Source organism: Myodes glareolus, chromosome 10 (assembly GCF_982192425.1).
Source record: "Myodes glareolus chromosome 10, mMyoGla1.1, whole genome shotgun sequence".
In the NCBI taxonomy this organism is placed as follows: Eukaryota; Metazoa; Chordata; class Mammalia; order Rodentia; family Cricetidae; genus Myodes; species Myodes glareolus.
Genome location: NC_142035.1, coordinates 74598848 through 74612905, shown reverse-complemented (window position 1 = coordinate 74612905; position 14058 = coordinate 74598848). Strand labels below are relative to the sequence as shown.

The 14058-nt window shown below is 48.3% G+C and overlaps 1 protein-coding gene across 5 annotated transcripts in view; it reads right to left on the bottom strand.

Annotated features, from left to right (window-relative positions):
- The window catches only part of Hipk3 (homeodomain interacting protein kinase 3), an 82883-nt gene extending 80793 nt beyond the window's left edge, over window positions 1-2090 (bottom strand). For 2 of the 5 annotated variants that reach the window (XM_085696709.2, XM_085696708.2), the window contains exon 1: window positions 941-1149. The gene's annotated coding sequence lies outside the window, so the exon portion shown is untranslated. Of the gene's footprint in view, window positions 1-187; window positions 335-940; window positions 1150-2071 lie in introns of those variants that run through there. The other 3 variants (XM_048443659.3, XM_048443661.3, XM_048443660.3) reach the window with 3 other exon arrangements.
- Between the last annotated feature and the right edge of the window lie 11968 nt (window positions 2091-14058).

Genomic DNA, 14058 nt, shown 5'->3' with positions numbered 1-14058 from the left:
CTGACAGGTGGAAAAATAAATTCCCTAGCAGGCCAGCCAGAGGTTGTGAAAACACGGTTCAAGGACCGAACGTGTTGTGACTACTCTGTAACAGGTCCAGGGTAATTTACGCACACACCCTTCAGCACGATCCCTCCAGTGCCGGGAAGAATGGGAAACAACAGGCTTTCCCCCGAGATCCACGTACCATTTTACAAGAGCCGTCTTCCCCCAGACAGGAAAACAGACATTCTGGTCCCGAGTCCTTTCCGCCGAGCTCTCCCCCCCGAGCGCGAAGGAAAGAAGGGAAGAGGGCCGCCGCCGCCGCCGCCGTAACGAGAGAAGCCGGCAACAGCCCCGCCGCGCGGCCGCCACGCCTTCCTCCCGCCGCCGCTGGGGACGCGGAGCCGCGGATCACATTTCTCCTCCCCAACAATCACACGCACGCACGTCCCCGGAGTTGACACCCTCCAACCCCGCCGCCCCGCGACGCCGGTGACAGGGCCACCAAGCCTCCCGGGCGCAGCCACGGGGCTGGGCGCTCCGGCAGCGTGCGTGCACGGCGGTGTTCGCTCCCATCAATGAAAAGGAACGAGGTCTCCGTAGCGACGGCCTAAAGCCGCGGAGCCCGACCGGGGGGCCCCCCGTGGGACCAAACAAAACTTCGGTTGCTGGGAAGAGCCGTTGCGCAACCTCGGCTTGGGGGGCGGGGGGGAGGCCCCGACCGCCCGGCGCGGCCACGGCGGCTTCCCGGAGGCTGCGCCAAGCGCGCGCCAAGAGCACGCGCGGTCCCCGCGTCCGGCCGCCTCGGGCCTGGCGTGGCGCCGGCTTCGGGAACCGCCCGGGGACGGCCGTCGGCAACCGGGCGGCAACGGAGCCGCGGCGCCCCGAGGGTTCCCCCGGCCCCGAGGCCCGCGTCGCGGCCGCCGCCGAGCTCCCCGCCCTTGCCCGGCTCCCTTACCTTCCTAGAGGCCCGCGCTCTCCCCGCTTCGGGCGGCCGCAGCCCTGAGCATGTCCGGGATGGGTCGCGGGGGCCGTGCGGGGACCCGGAGCCAAGCGCTTCAGCAGGCGGCGCCACCCAGCCGGGGCTCAGCCCCTCTCGGCGGCCGCTGCCATCTTGTCCTGGCGGCTGAGAGGAAACGGCGAAACACCCTCCCCCGACCGCTGCTGCTGCTGCTGCTGCTCTGGCTGCCGATCGCCGGGCCCGTTTCCCTCATCTTCCTTCCCGGGGACCTGGGGTGGGGACGGCTCGACTGGGGAGAGGGGCGGTGACGAGCCGGCGGGGCCACCGGGGCCTACGGGCAGCGCGGGATGCGGGGCCCGCGGCGGCGAGGGCCCATGTCCCCAGCGCCCAGCGAGGTTGAGACAAGGACGAGGAGGGCCGCTCGCGAGGCCGCGACGCCGGGGGCCTGCGGCTCGGACTCCTCAGGGCGCCGCGTTGCCGGCAGTCGTCACCCGGGCAGCTGCCGCGGGCCGCCCCGATCTCGGGCCCCTCCTCCACGCCCGCCGGCCTCGGCCGCCGCCTCCGCAGCGCCACCGCCCGCTCGGCCGCGTTGAGCGCCGAGCCCGGGCGGCCCCGCTCGCCTAGGGCCGCGGCGCCTCCGCGAAGCCCCTCCCCGGGGTCCGCCCGCGGCCGCGCCCTTGACGCTCGCAGCCCGCCCGGCGGCCCGCGCCGATCCAACCCCGAGCTCTCACGCCACCCCTCTGGCAGGAATAGCTTCCGTCAGCCCTTCTCTGCAGTTCTGAGCCTGACTCTGCTCCCATTCGGCCAAAAATACACATTCTGGGGACGATCCGAATACCCAAAGAAGGGGTTCAGACGCGGAAGCAAGATTTTACAGGCCTTTCCAGGTCGCCCCATCCCAATGCCCCTTCCCACCCCCTTTAGAATCTGTCTCTTGGCATTTTAGGAGTTTACAAACAACGAGAAGTGAAAATGTTCAGCCACATGAACAGTCTCGGTCTAAAATAGGTCCTTCCAGCTCCCCCATTCCAAAACAACAGGAGACTTGTCACACCATGTCAAAGAATGAGGGAAGGACTGTTGGAAGTTTTCCAAGCGCACCACCACGGTCGTTGGGAAGCTGCCCACCTCTAAGATGATAATTCTCCATCGAGTTAGTTCCACACCCAAGCTAGTTTCTTCGCTCCTGGAAACTAGGAAATCGACAGAATGGTCCATTTCCACCCACGTAATCATAGAACCATGGAATTTGAGATGAAAGAATCTTACTGATGCATAGTCCAAACTCTTATGCTAAGACAAGGGTTTAGACAAGTTTCGATGACGTGAGCAAGGTTATAGAGCAAAGCCTTAGTCTCCACCCCTTCTCTCCCCCATCTATTCCCCCCTCCACGCCCCAGGAAGCAACTCAGCTAACCTTTGAAGCAACCCAGCATTCCGTAACCTATTTTTACAACCTGTTTTGCCTGGTTCCTTTTGTTCTGAACAAATATCTAACGTTACCTCAATCCAAGCACCTTTCTATAATGGAAGCGTCCTTTGCTTTCTTCCCTTGAGTTTCCTGCTGATGTATTTCGCCACACACATTTTCTATTGCAGCATCTAGGACAGGGTAAAGGGGGGGGGGGGGTGTACGTGCTGTGTGCATATTTCTCCTTTATAGCCTACTGCCTTTCAAACGGAAAGAGGATTGTGTATTAAGTCTTCAAAAGTGAAAGGGCCTCAAGGCCACCGATAATGCTTTTTCCATGATGGGTGTTTTCTTCGAGACAGGATTCTCAATGAAAAGTCAACGTAGAAAACACAATGTCTGATTTTAGAAAAGGCATGTGCAAGAAATGGGCATGGCAATGCAAGCCTGGAATGCCAGCGTTGGGAAGATGGAGGCAAGAGAATGGGGTTCAAGGTTATCGTCTACAGACAAAAACAGGCCACCGACGGCAGAGCCATTTGCTTTTTTCCTTAGCATTTACTTTGGGTTTTTTTAAGGCAATAATCAAAAAAAAATACTGTACAAATCAATACAAAAAAGTGACAATACTAGAGAAATCTCTCAAAGACAATATTCCATTAGAACTGAATTTTCAGAGCTTTTGCTAGCATGTCTCCAACCTCCTATGGAAGACTTCCCTTGTTTTTGTGGTTGCTACACTTGTGAAAAGGCTGGAGCTGAGGACTTCCCCCTTAACTGGGTGGTTTGCCCCACCCTCTTTCCTATGAATTCCAGAAAGGATTTCTGTCACTTTTTCTTTTAACCCTTGCCTTGCCGATGACTAAGTATGGTATCTAATTTAAAAGCTTTCTAATAACGCTTGCTAAATAAGTAAACACTAGTGCAAGCCCCCCTCCTCAGTAAACCTGTTGTCTCCTGACCTAATGTCCTTAATCTCCTTCCCGCAAATCCATTCTGAACTGGAACATACAGATAATCTTTCAAAACTGTCAAGTAGCAATTTTTTGTTAAGTTCATTTAAAATTAAAAACAGGATGTGGTGTCTCACTCCGATAATGCTAGTACTCCAGAGCCTGAGGCAAGAGGTGATCTTCCAGAGTCCGAGACCAGCGTGGGCTGCATAGTGAGCCCCAAGCCATCTTAGACTTGACAAGCCATATATCCTACTCTCAAAAACTATTCGAGTGAAAGAAGACTCATTACCCTCTCATAGCTTGAAATGATTTTTAAACCCAGACGACTTCTGATCTGGTGGTACAGGCCCTTGATCTCAACTCAGAAGACAGAAGCAGGACACCCTCAAGTCCACACCCGCCTGGGCCACAGAATGAGTTCAAAGGCAACCTGAGCAACTTCGTGTGAGCAGTCTCAGAAAAGTTTTTCAAAGGTCTAGGGAGTCCTAAAATTAAGGGTTTAAATTCAATCCCCATCAGTCTCATAAAAAGCCAGCTTCAGTAAGCCCAATGACAGGGAAGAAGAGGGGATCCCTAGCCTGTCTAGTCACCAGGGAGAGGCTGTCAATGGACAAGGTGGAAAGCAATTAAAACTCCTGACTTTAGCCTCAGGCCTCGGTCTACATACAGGACTGCACATCTACACACACACAGACACGCGTGCACGCACACACACATACACACATGTGCACACACCTACACACATGCGCGTGCGCACACACACACACACACACACACACACAGGAGAGAAAAAGCCTGGGATATAACTCAGTTGGTAGCGTGGGTGCTGGCCCAGCATGTTCAAAGCACTGGGGTCAATCCCAACTCTGCAGAAAACAAAATGGAATGATACTCACCTGTAGTCCCAGAACTAGGGAGTTTTTTGGTTTGTTTGGTTTGGGGGTTTTATTTTTCTGGTTCTTCAAGACAGGGTTTCTCTGTGTGTCCCTGACTGTCCTGGAACTCATTCATTCTAAAGACTAAACTAGCCCTCTGCCTCCCAAATGCTGGGATGAAAGACATGCCACAGCAGCCCCACTTCCAGGAGACCTTATTTCAATTTTCAAAAGATAAAAGGAGAGAGAGGAAGGAAAGGGAGGGAGGGAGGAAGGAAGGGAGAGAGGGAGGGGAGGAGGGAGAGAAAATGGGAAAGGAAGAAAGGAGAGGGGAGGGAGAGAGGAAATACAGGAAGGAAGGAAAGAAAAAATCTGAGGTAAAGTAAATGCTATGCAAAGGTCTAGGAGGAAGCAGTAGAGAACAAGAACCTCAGGACTCAGAGCTTGGAATAGAGGACGGCAGGGGAAAGCTGAGGAAGGTGGAGCCAGACTGGGCTCAGGACTTTATCCCAGGGCAGAGGAAGCTAGTAAAGGGTTTAGGGAGGGGAGAGTGTGATCAAAGCAGCCACTACAACCTTTGGGGGTAAAGAATCCTCAGTGGAATCCATTTGTTTTCTACTTACTCAAATTTTCCTTCCAGTAGCTGGCCGTCTCTATCACAATAAAAAAAGTCAAAACCCACATTAGCCTGAACTGGTGCCTTCAAACCTCCATAGGACTGAGGCCCCTGAAACCTTGTCTACTTGGTGTCTCCTGACTCCTGTCCTTCCAGCCATTTCTTCCCCCTGGTGCCCCTCCAAGTACCCCACACCCTTTCAATCCACAGTCTTGACTTCCCCCCAGTACTGGAAACTGAACCTGGCACAAAGCAGTGTTCTGCCAAGAGCAAGACCCCAGTCCCCCTTCTTGCTTTTATGCTGTGACTGGTCTCTCCGGCCTTGAACTTGCGAACCTCCTTTCTCAGCAGCCCCAGAAGCTTCCACCACAGGTGCACCAGGCCCAGCAGAACTCAGTTTCTCTCTGTCTCTCCCAAAGACCAGCTATCTTAGCTGGCTCATGTACATTTTCTGTCTTCCTCCACAAAGATTTTTTTTTTCGTTTTTGTCATTTGTTAGTTGTTTGATCCCCCGCAGTCTAGAATAGGAACTCAATAAATATTTATAAAACGAAAGAATAGATTTGCTATGTAAGTAGAAAGAAGCTGTCCACAAACCCAGCCTGCAAGCAGTCCTTGGACACCACCCACTCGCCAGGTCTGAAGTTTGTTTTTTTTTTTTTTTTTTCTCTTGGTGGCCCTCCACCTCCAGTGGTTCTCAGTCCAGCTGAGGCCGGTCCTCCTTGCACCCTCCTTGTATCCATCCCAGTTGAACTGCACACAGGTGTCAGTCAGAAATGACCTCGCACAGCCTTAGCACACCATGCTAATGCTTCTATTCACAGCAGCGCAGTTTCCAGAAAAACCTTGGAACTCTGTCAGAACCTGAGTCACCAACCCACCCACGGCCATCTTCTTCAAGGAAGTTCAGCTCTGAGTTTCGCGGTTGCTTCCTCCACCTCAGACCCTACTGTAGTTTCTTGCCTTTGGTCCCTTTTTTTTTCCCCAGAGGGGTTGAGGGGGCAGAGTGTGCCAAGTTAACCAATGAGCTCCCTTAACTACAGATCAAGGAGAAAAGCTTTATCTGGGGACTTATTTCTCCTCCTCGCAGAAGGTCCTGGCTTCCGAATGCAAATAATGTACCTTCTTCCTGGAGACCAGTTTTGTTTATCTGGGCTTCAGGGAGGGGCAACTGGGGTGGAAAGCCCATTCAAAACTGACTGCTCAGGCCCATATTTGAATAACTAAAAAGTCCACCAAATAACTACCTCTTTGCAGCCCAAAGTTCTGCTTCTCATAATAAAAAAAGAAAGAAAAGGAAGGAAAGGTGGGAAGGAGGGAGGGAGGGAAGGAGGGAGGGAGGGAAGGAGGGAGGGAGGGGGAGAGGGAAGAAGGAAGGAAGGAAGGAAGGAAGGAAGGAAGGAAGGAAGGAAGGAAGGAAGGAAGGAAAGGAAGCAAACAGGACAGGTAAGATGGCTCAGTGGGTAAAGAAACTTTACTGCTGCCAATCTGAATTCTATATCAGGATCCAAACGATGAGAGAAGAAAACTCCCACTGTGAACCTTGGCAATGTATCCCTCCCTCTCCCCAAAAGACATACAAACTAAATAAAAGTGGTTGGTTTTACTTTTTTTTTAAGCTGGGTATGATGGCACAGGTGTATAGTCCCAGGCACTCTGAGGATGAAGCAAGAAGGTTGCAAGGTCAAGGCCTGCCTGCACTGGCAACCTAATAAAAAGTCGTTAAAGACAGAAAAACAAGCAGCCAGTTCTAATGACATATGCCTTTAATCCCAGAACTTGGAAGACCCAGGCGGGTGGTCTCTGTGAGTTCCAGGGCAACAAAGGGAGTGCAGTGAGCCCTGGTCTCAAGACAAAACCCAGTTTCACTAATTAACAAAGGTGAAAGTAGTGTGATGTTAGGAAGTGGAGAGATGGTTCATCAGATAGTGTTTGCCCAAGACAGGCCCAGAGTTGGGTCCTCATCACCCCTGCAAATGCTGGGTAGGCCAGGAAGCCTAACTGTGATCCCAACAAGAAGGTGAAGATGGCATCTCCCACGGCAGGAGGGCTAGCTAGATGATCAGAATCAGAGAGCTCTGAGTTCAAGGAAGAGATCCCGACTTCACATACAGGAAGGAGAGCGATTGAGACTGGAGAAGACACCCAGTATCAGCTTCTCCACACTCATTCTGGTGAACTCCTATACATGCAAACAGCAAACACACTGCTCCCATCCCCACACCACATACAGAGATACATTCAAAAAATTGGAACCACATTAATATGGCTATAGAGATATATGCAAAAAATGGAACCACATTAATATGGATATTCATAATCTTGTTTTAATGAATCATTTATTTTTATTCTCTGTTCATTGGTGTTTTGCCCCTACGTATGTCTGTTTGAAGGTGTTAGATTCCCTGGAGCTGAAATTATAGACAGTGGTGAGCTGCCCTGTGGGTGCTGGAATTGAATGCGGGTCCTGTCCTCTAGAGGAGCAGCCAGCTCTTAACTACTGAGCCTGCTCTCCAGCCCCATAATCTCATTTTAATATGGAGGTTAGGTAGTACAGCGAAAAGAAAAATCCTATAAAATAAAATTCATTCTTGAAAAGTCCTAAAATTACCCATAAAGTACAGTGTTTATTATTTTGGATACACAGCCTGGAATAATAGTAAGTACTATAGCTCAAAATAGGCTAAGGTTTTCACACCTCACCTCTGGGAATTTAGAATTCTTATGATGACTATAACTCTTTCACTTAACTCTTTCATCTAAAAAATGTTTTATTACTTTGTCAGTGTGCCTGTGTGTACGTGTGCATGTGTGTGTATGTGTGTGTGTGTGTGTGCGTGCGCGCGCGCATTGCGTGCATATGTGTAGGTAAGAGGACAACTTGTGGAAGTTACTTATCTGATTCTACACATGGGTTCCAGGGATTGAACTCGGGTCTCAGGCTTGCCAGCAAGCACCTTCACCATATAAACTGTCTCGCTGGCCCCTTCATCATGTTTTTTTTTAAAGACGCAGTCTAATAACCACTCTTTGACAAAGATTTCCTGCAGCCTGGGAATCTTCGGGGCATTCATTGCTCACGTAGGCTTTGCTCAAGTGTCCCTTTCCTTTTGAGCGACTCCATTGCCCACTGCATCAGCTCGTCTAGATGACAGCCCTGCCCGCACCCACACCTTCTACACTGTTCTCTGTCCAGACATCCTGTAGTGTTTGTCCTTTCTGTGTGTTTGTGTTTGAGACAAAACTCTCTATGTAGCCCTAGCTGCCCTAGCGCTCTCTCTGTAGACTAAGACAGCCTCGAACCTGAAGAGCTCTTCCAGCCTCTACCTCATCCTGGTTTTTGTTGTGTGCCCATGTTTATCTGTTTGTTTGTTTCTGTGGTACTGGGCTTGGAGCAAAGGGCTCCATCTTAGTGCCCGCTGCATGCTAGGCAAAGCTCTGCCACTGACTTACACCCCAGCCTCACCCTCACTCTAATTCTCAGAAGTCAAATGAACTCGAGAAACAAATACAGATTCACTTTGAAGGGTGTTCTAATTTGTTTGATTGACTGGTTGTTTCTAAGCTAAGAGTGACCAGGGTCCAGGAACACAAATTCAGGTTGTCCAGAAAGATGGCATGTTCCACCTTGGAGCTTAATCTCATGAACACAGGACAAAAGGACAGTCATAGATCAACGCATTAACAAACATATTACGGGGACAGCAGGTGAGTGGGTCACAGAAAAGCAGGGAAACTCTGCTGTACAGCTCAGGTAGCCTTGGCTGCCTTGTCCTTAATATACAGACCAGGCCTTGAACTTGGAGTGATCCTCTTTCTTTGCCTCTAAACTGTTGGAATTACAGGTGTGGTGTATGTGCCATCTCTGTGAGAGGTATCAGATGGTTTCATGACATTCTCAACTTTTGTGATGGTGAAAGCTAGTGATCTGCTAAAAATATGTTCCAAATAATTCAGTTCATAGGTGGGGTAAGAAAGATGGCTCAGTGGGTAAGGTGCCTGCTACCAAACCCGATAGGCCTGAGGGTGATTCCTGGGTCTCATGTGGTGGAAGGGGAAATCCTACCCCTGAAAGTTGTCATCAGAGTCCCCAGGTGTGCTGTGGTGTGCACACCATATAACAGACAAATAAATAGACAGATGACGTCTTTAAAGTAATGGGGTGGAAAGCAATTGAGGAAGATATCCCTGATATTGATATTAACTTTGAGCCTCCAGGAGCACCACACAGGCTCCTACACACATGTATACACGACACACATAGAGAGATATGCACTCAGAAAGAACATCATAATTCCCCTCTGGAAGGGCTAATGTGGAAAGGACAGTGCTCCAGAGAAGCCTTAGTATAAAACCAAAAGCAAGACCAGGAGACTGGAAAAGGGCAGTAGAGCTCACAATCCTCTCAAAGAGGAGGTGGAAGCCCAGATGGTGCACATGTCTGTAATCTCCATCACTGCTCAGCGGTCCCCTGACTGCTACATGCACTCAGTAGCATGTGCAAGCACATGCGTGCACACACACACACAGAGTTTGTGGTTTAGGCCTGGGAAGAAAGCTTAGGGAATAAAATACTTGCCTCATAAGCATGAGGACCCAAGTTCAAATTCCCAGAAACTATGAGCTCACGGCCAGCCTGGACGACATAAGACTCTGTCTCAGATAGACAGACAGACTGAGACACAGATGGAAAGATGGATTGTGATGGCACCGGCCTGTAATCCTAGTACTTGGTAGATGACATAGAAGAATCAAGTCTTAGGCTAGCCTGGTCTACATGGCAAGGACCCATCACAACAAATCAAAAGCTATGAGATAATGCTTGGTGAAGAGTTGTCCACACCCCTGCTATCCTGTCTTCATTGATGGAAGAGAAAACAGAGATTCAGCTGAGGGAGACTAGAAAAAGCTCATACCGGGGTCATTACTGACCTAAGGCCACACAGGTCCTACCCTCTTACCTCACCCATCCCACTGATACATCATGATAACTTTCTGTAATCCCAAAGTAGGAACTCTTTGCTTTATCCCAAATTTCTTCTTGTCTCTTTACATCTAGGCCTGGGAAGTAGCCCGTTGCTCTATACTCAATGCTGAGTGCCCATCTCCAGGAGAGTGCCCATTCATTCCTTTGGAGTTCAGGTGCCACAGTGTAACATATGAGGAAGCACAGTGCAACCAACCCGGACAAGCTGTGCGCACTAACAGGAAAGGCAAGTTCAGTCATGCATAGCCTTGTAACAATGACAACCAGCCACAACCACAACAGAACCCTGTCTGCGAACATGGATTCTTCTGGGATGTCAAAATGCCAGGCACTCAGGAAAGAGTCCTTGGCTTCAAATTTATCCTTATACTTCATGACCTAGCCTTCACATGCCAATGCAGCTCTTCTAGGGGGTTGGAGACAGGGAGCTGGTCCCACAGTGCTAGTGCAGCTGAAGTGTCGTGGATGAACTGTGAAAACAGCTTTGCTCTTAAGGCATCTAGCATAGGGCCTGTGATGTGACTTAGAGGTGCTTTCTGCAAACCTAGTTTCTTGGGACTCTCATGATGGAAGAAAAGAACCAAAAACAAGTTGCCCTCTGACTTCCACATGTGTACCACAGCACTTGTACACACACACACACACACACACACACACACACACACACACACGTTAAAATAAATAATTTTTTAAAAAAGACTTCTAGAATTGACAACTGGAAAGGTCCAGGTAAATTTGTGAAGTTTGTGGCTGGAAAGAAGTTCTTGGCTCATCAGCACTTGAGGACCTGAGTTCAGATCCCCAGCACTCACACAAAAGCCAGGGGCAGCACATCTGGATGCCAACTCTGGAATGATGAAGTCAGGCAAGGTCCTGACTCACTGAGCAGTCTTCTGGAACACTGAGCCCTTCCTCCCTCCCTCCCTCCCTCCTTTCTCCCTTTTTTAGACTGGGTCTCAATATGTAGTCCATCCTGGCCTGAAAGTCTCCATATAGACCAGGCTGACCTTAAACTCACAGAGATAGATCCACCTGCCTCTGATCCGACAAAGGGTGTGCAGCACCATCCCCAGCCCCTGCTTTTTCTTGTAACAACTCCATATGTTTACATTCTTTACATTTCTCATCTTAGCCCAACTTTGGTTAAAGTCACTCAGGTCCTCAGCCTTATGAGGACCTTTCCAAATTACTTCAAATTCTGCTCTAAATACCATATATCTCTGGAATATTCCTATTTATACCTGGCTACAGAGACCTTTAGCAGTGAAACTTGATTTTTGATCAAAATACTCATTTTTAAGCAATCCTAAATTTAATTTTAGAAAAAATATACTATCTACTTGTTTGGGGACAGACCTCATGTAGCCCAGGCTTGCCCTGCACTCACTAAACTGAGGATGTCTTTGAACTTCTGAACCTCTGCCCTCTCCCTCTTAAGAACTGGGATTACAAGGCATCCACCATTGTGTTGGCATAAAAAGAATGCTACTTAAAACATTTTTTGTTTTGCATTTTGAAATAGCCAGAGTAACCAATAGCCTAAACAAAGCCTTCAACTGAGTAAGAAAAAGACTCTTTCCAAAAGACTTTGCTTCCCTTCCATCTGTCAAAAAAGTGTCCTAGTATACAAAGTTTGTTAACACCCTTTTCTGCCATCTGTCAAAAAATGTCATAATTAACATATAAATCTGTGTGTCTGCAGCATGAATTGTCCCTGCCCCATGCGAAAACTGTGCTGAAACAGAGTTCCTTTCATATCCTTGACCTTCCAAAGATATGGAGAAAAAATAGAAAATCCGTCAGGAGAGTCCTCCCCTGCTTCTAGGTCTTGGGGCACATGGCATAGCCTCCAAAGCAAGATTCCACTTTCTAAAAATTGTTCTTATTAGCATATATTAGTTATACATAATAATGGGTTTCATTATGGCATTTTAATAAATGCAGATAAGGCATTTCAATCATTGCCCTCCCATTGCTCTTTCTTATCCCCTCCCATACACATCCTACTTACTTCTTGCCAACTGGTCCCTCTTCTACTTCAATGTGTTTGTGTTTTTCATTTTTTCTGGCATGAGGGACCCAATGCATTTCATTAGAGTTACTTTTTTTTTTTTTTTGAGACAGGGTTTCTCTGTAGCTTTGGAGTCTGTCCTGGAACTAGCTCTTGTAGACCAGGCTGGCCTCAAACTCACAGAAATCTGCCTGCCTCTGCCTCCAAAGTGTTGGGATTAAAGGTGTGCACCACAACCACTTGGCTTCATTAGAATTACTTTTAGGAGCATACGGGTTATCTAGAGAAGCATTGGCAGCTTACCTGTGGCTGCATCACTGAGGAAAATGCCTTTCCCTTCCCAAGAAGTGCCTCAGGGAGTGGTGAGTCTCCTGAGCGCCTCCTCCTACTTGGTTTTTCTTTATTTTTCTGTTTTGTTTTGTTTTTGAAATGATCTCATGTAGCCCAGGCTGGCCTCCTGCTTGGTACCTTGCTGATGATGATCTTAAACTTCTGATCCTCCTGGCTCCACCTCCCTGGTACTGGAATTACAGTGACTGACACCATGTCTCATTTGTTTGTTTGTTTTGGTTGATTGTTGTTCTCTGTAGACCTGGCTTCCTAGATCTCATGTAGATCAGACTGGTCTCAAACTCGGAGTTTAGTCTGCCCCAGCTTCCCAAGTGCTGGGCCTAAAGGTGTGCAGTATCACACCTGGCCACTTTCTAATTTTCTGTTCCTCTGGTCCTCGTGCATGCCAGGCTGGTGCACTATTGCTGAGCTATCTCCCCATTTCCTTCATCTTTGAGTCTGACATAATAACTTCTTCCCTACAATGTAGCTGAGAACATGAAAATCTGATGTAAGGCAAAAGCAAGGTGGAAGGAACTTCACTCAATCTCAATGTCAAAGAGTGCCTTATGGAATGATCTTTTTGTACACTGTAAATATGGGTCATCAGATTGGTTTAATAAAAAACTGAACGGCAGCTGGGGAGTGGTGGTGCACATCTTTAGTCCAAGCACTTTAATTGGGAGGCAGAGGCAGGCAGATCTCTGTGAGTTCAAGGCTTACCTGGTCTAGGGCTGTTATACAGAGAAACCATGTCTTGAAAAAAAAAGGTGAACTGCCAATAACTAGGCAGGATTTTCAGGGTGGGGAGGATGCTAGGAAGAAGAAGGGTAGAGTCACCAGTCAGGCATAGAGGAAGCAGGAAAGCAGCACGGTGGTGGAAGCCCTCTTTCTGGAGTGACTTCTGCCAGGATCCTAGTCTCTGTGGGTTCATACATTCCAGGCTAGGTGTGTGAGGATTAGAAATGTTAAATAGGAGGAACAGAGATGAGAAAGAAACACAGAGGCACGGGATAGTAACGGAAGTGAATACTGGATGCTGAATTCACCCGCATTTATTCTCCATATACTTTTATACCCCAATACAGAAGGGGATAAGGATAAGGCAAAAGATCGCTTTAACAAGACACAAGGAACAGCCAGACCGTTACTTGCTCCAGTGATTGAGATATCAAGCCATTAATTCCTGGGAAAAGCATTTGATGTTTGGGGCAGTGAACCACCCTAAACCAAGTATCTTGCAGGCAGCCACTCCCTAAATCAAACCTCCTATTTCAAGGGAAGGAGCAGAAGCATATTTGAATTCTCTAGTCTTTGATCATGGTGGAGTGGATCTACCTTTTAATGTCCAAAACACCAAGTAACCACACCCTAGGTCATGATATCTTGTTTTGTAGTCACACCTGTTGTCAACAACTTTGAAAGAACAAAAATAAGCTCAAACTCTCAGATCTTAAGACTAAGTGGAGCAGCCTCACAGTTTTGGGTTCCCACAACATGAACAGTGAAGAGTAAAGGTAATAAAGCCATGAAACAGAAAGCAAATTAATAAAAATGAGTTAATTTAAGTTATAAGAGCTAGCTAAGGGGCTGGAGAGAAGGCTCAGCGGTTAAGAGCATTGCCTGCTCTTCCAAAGGTCCTGAGTTCAATTCCCAGCAACCACATGGTGTCTCACAACCATCTGTAATGAGGTCTGGTGCCCTCTTCTGGCCTTCAGGCATACACACAGACAGAATATTGTATGCATAATAAATAAATAAATATTTTTTAAAAAGAGCTAGCTAAAAACAAGCCCAAACTATCTGCCAAATTTTCATAATTAATAAGAAGTCTCCGTGTGGTTATTTGGAAGCTGGCAGGCTGGACAGAAAGGACTACCTACAAGAGCATGTCACTTCAAGATGATTGAAGGCTGGAGATATAGCTCA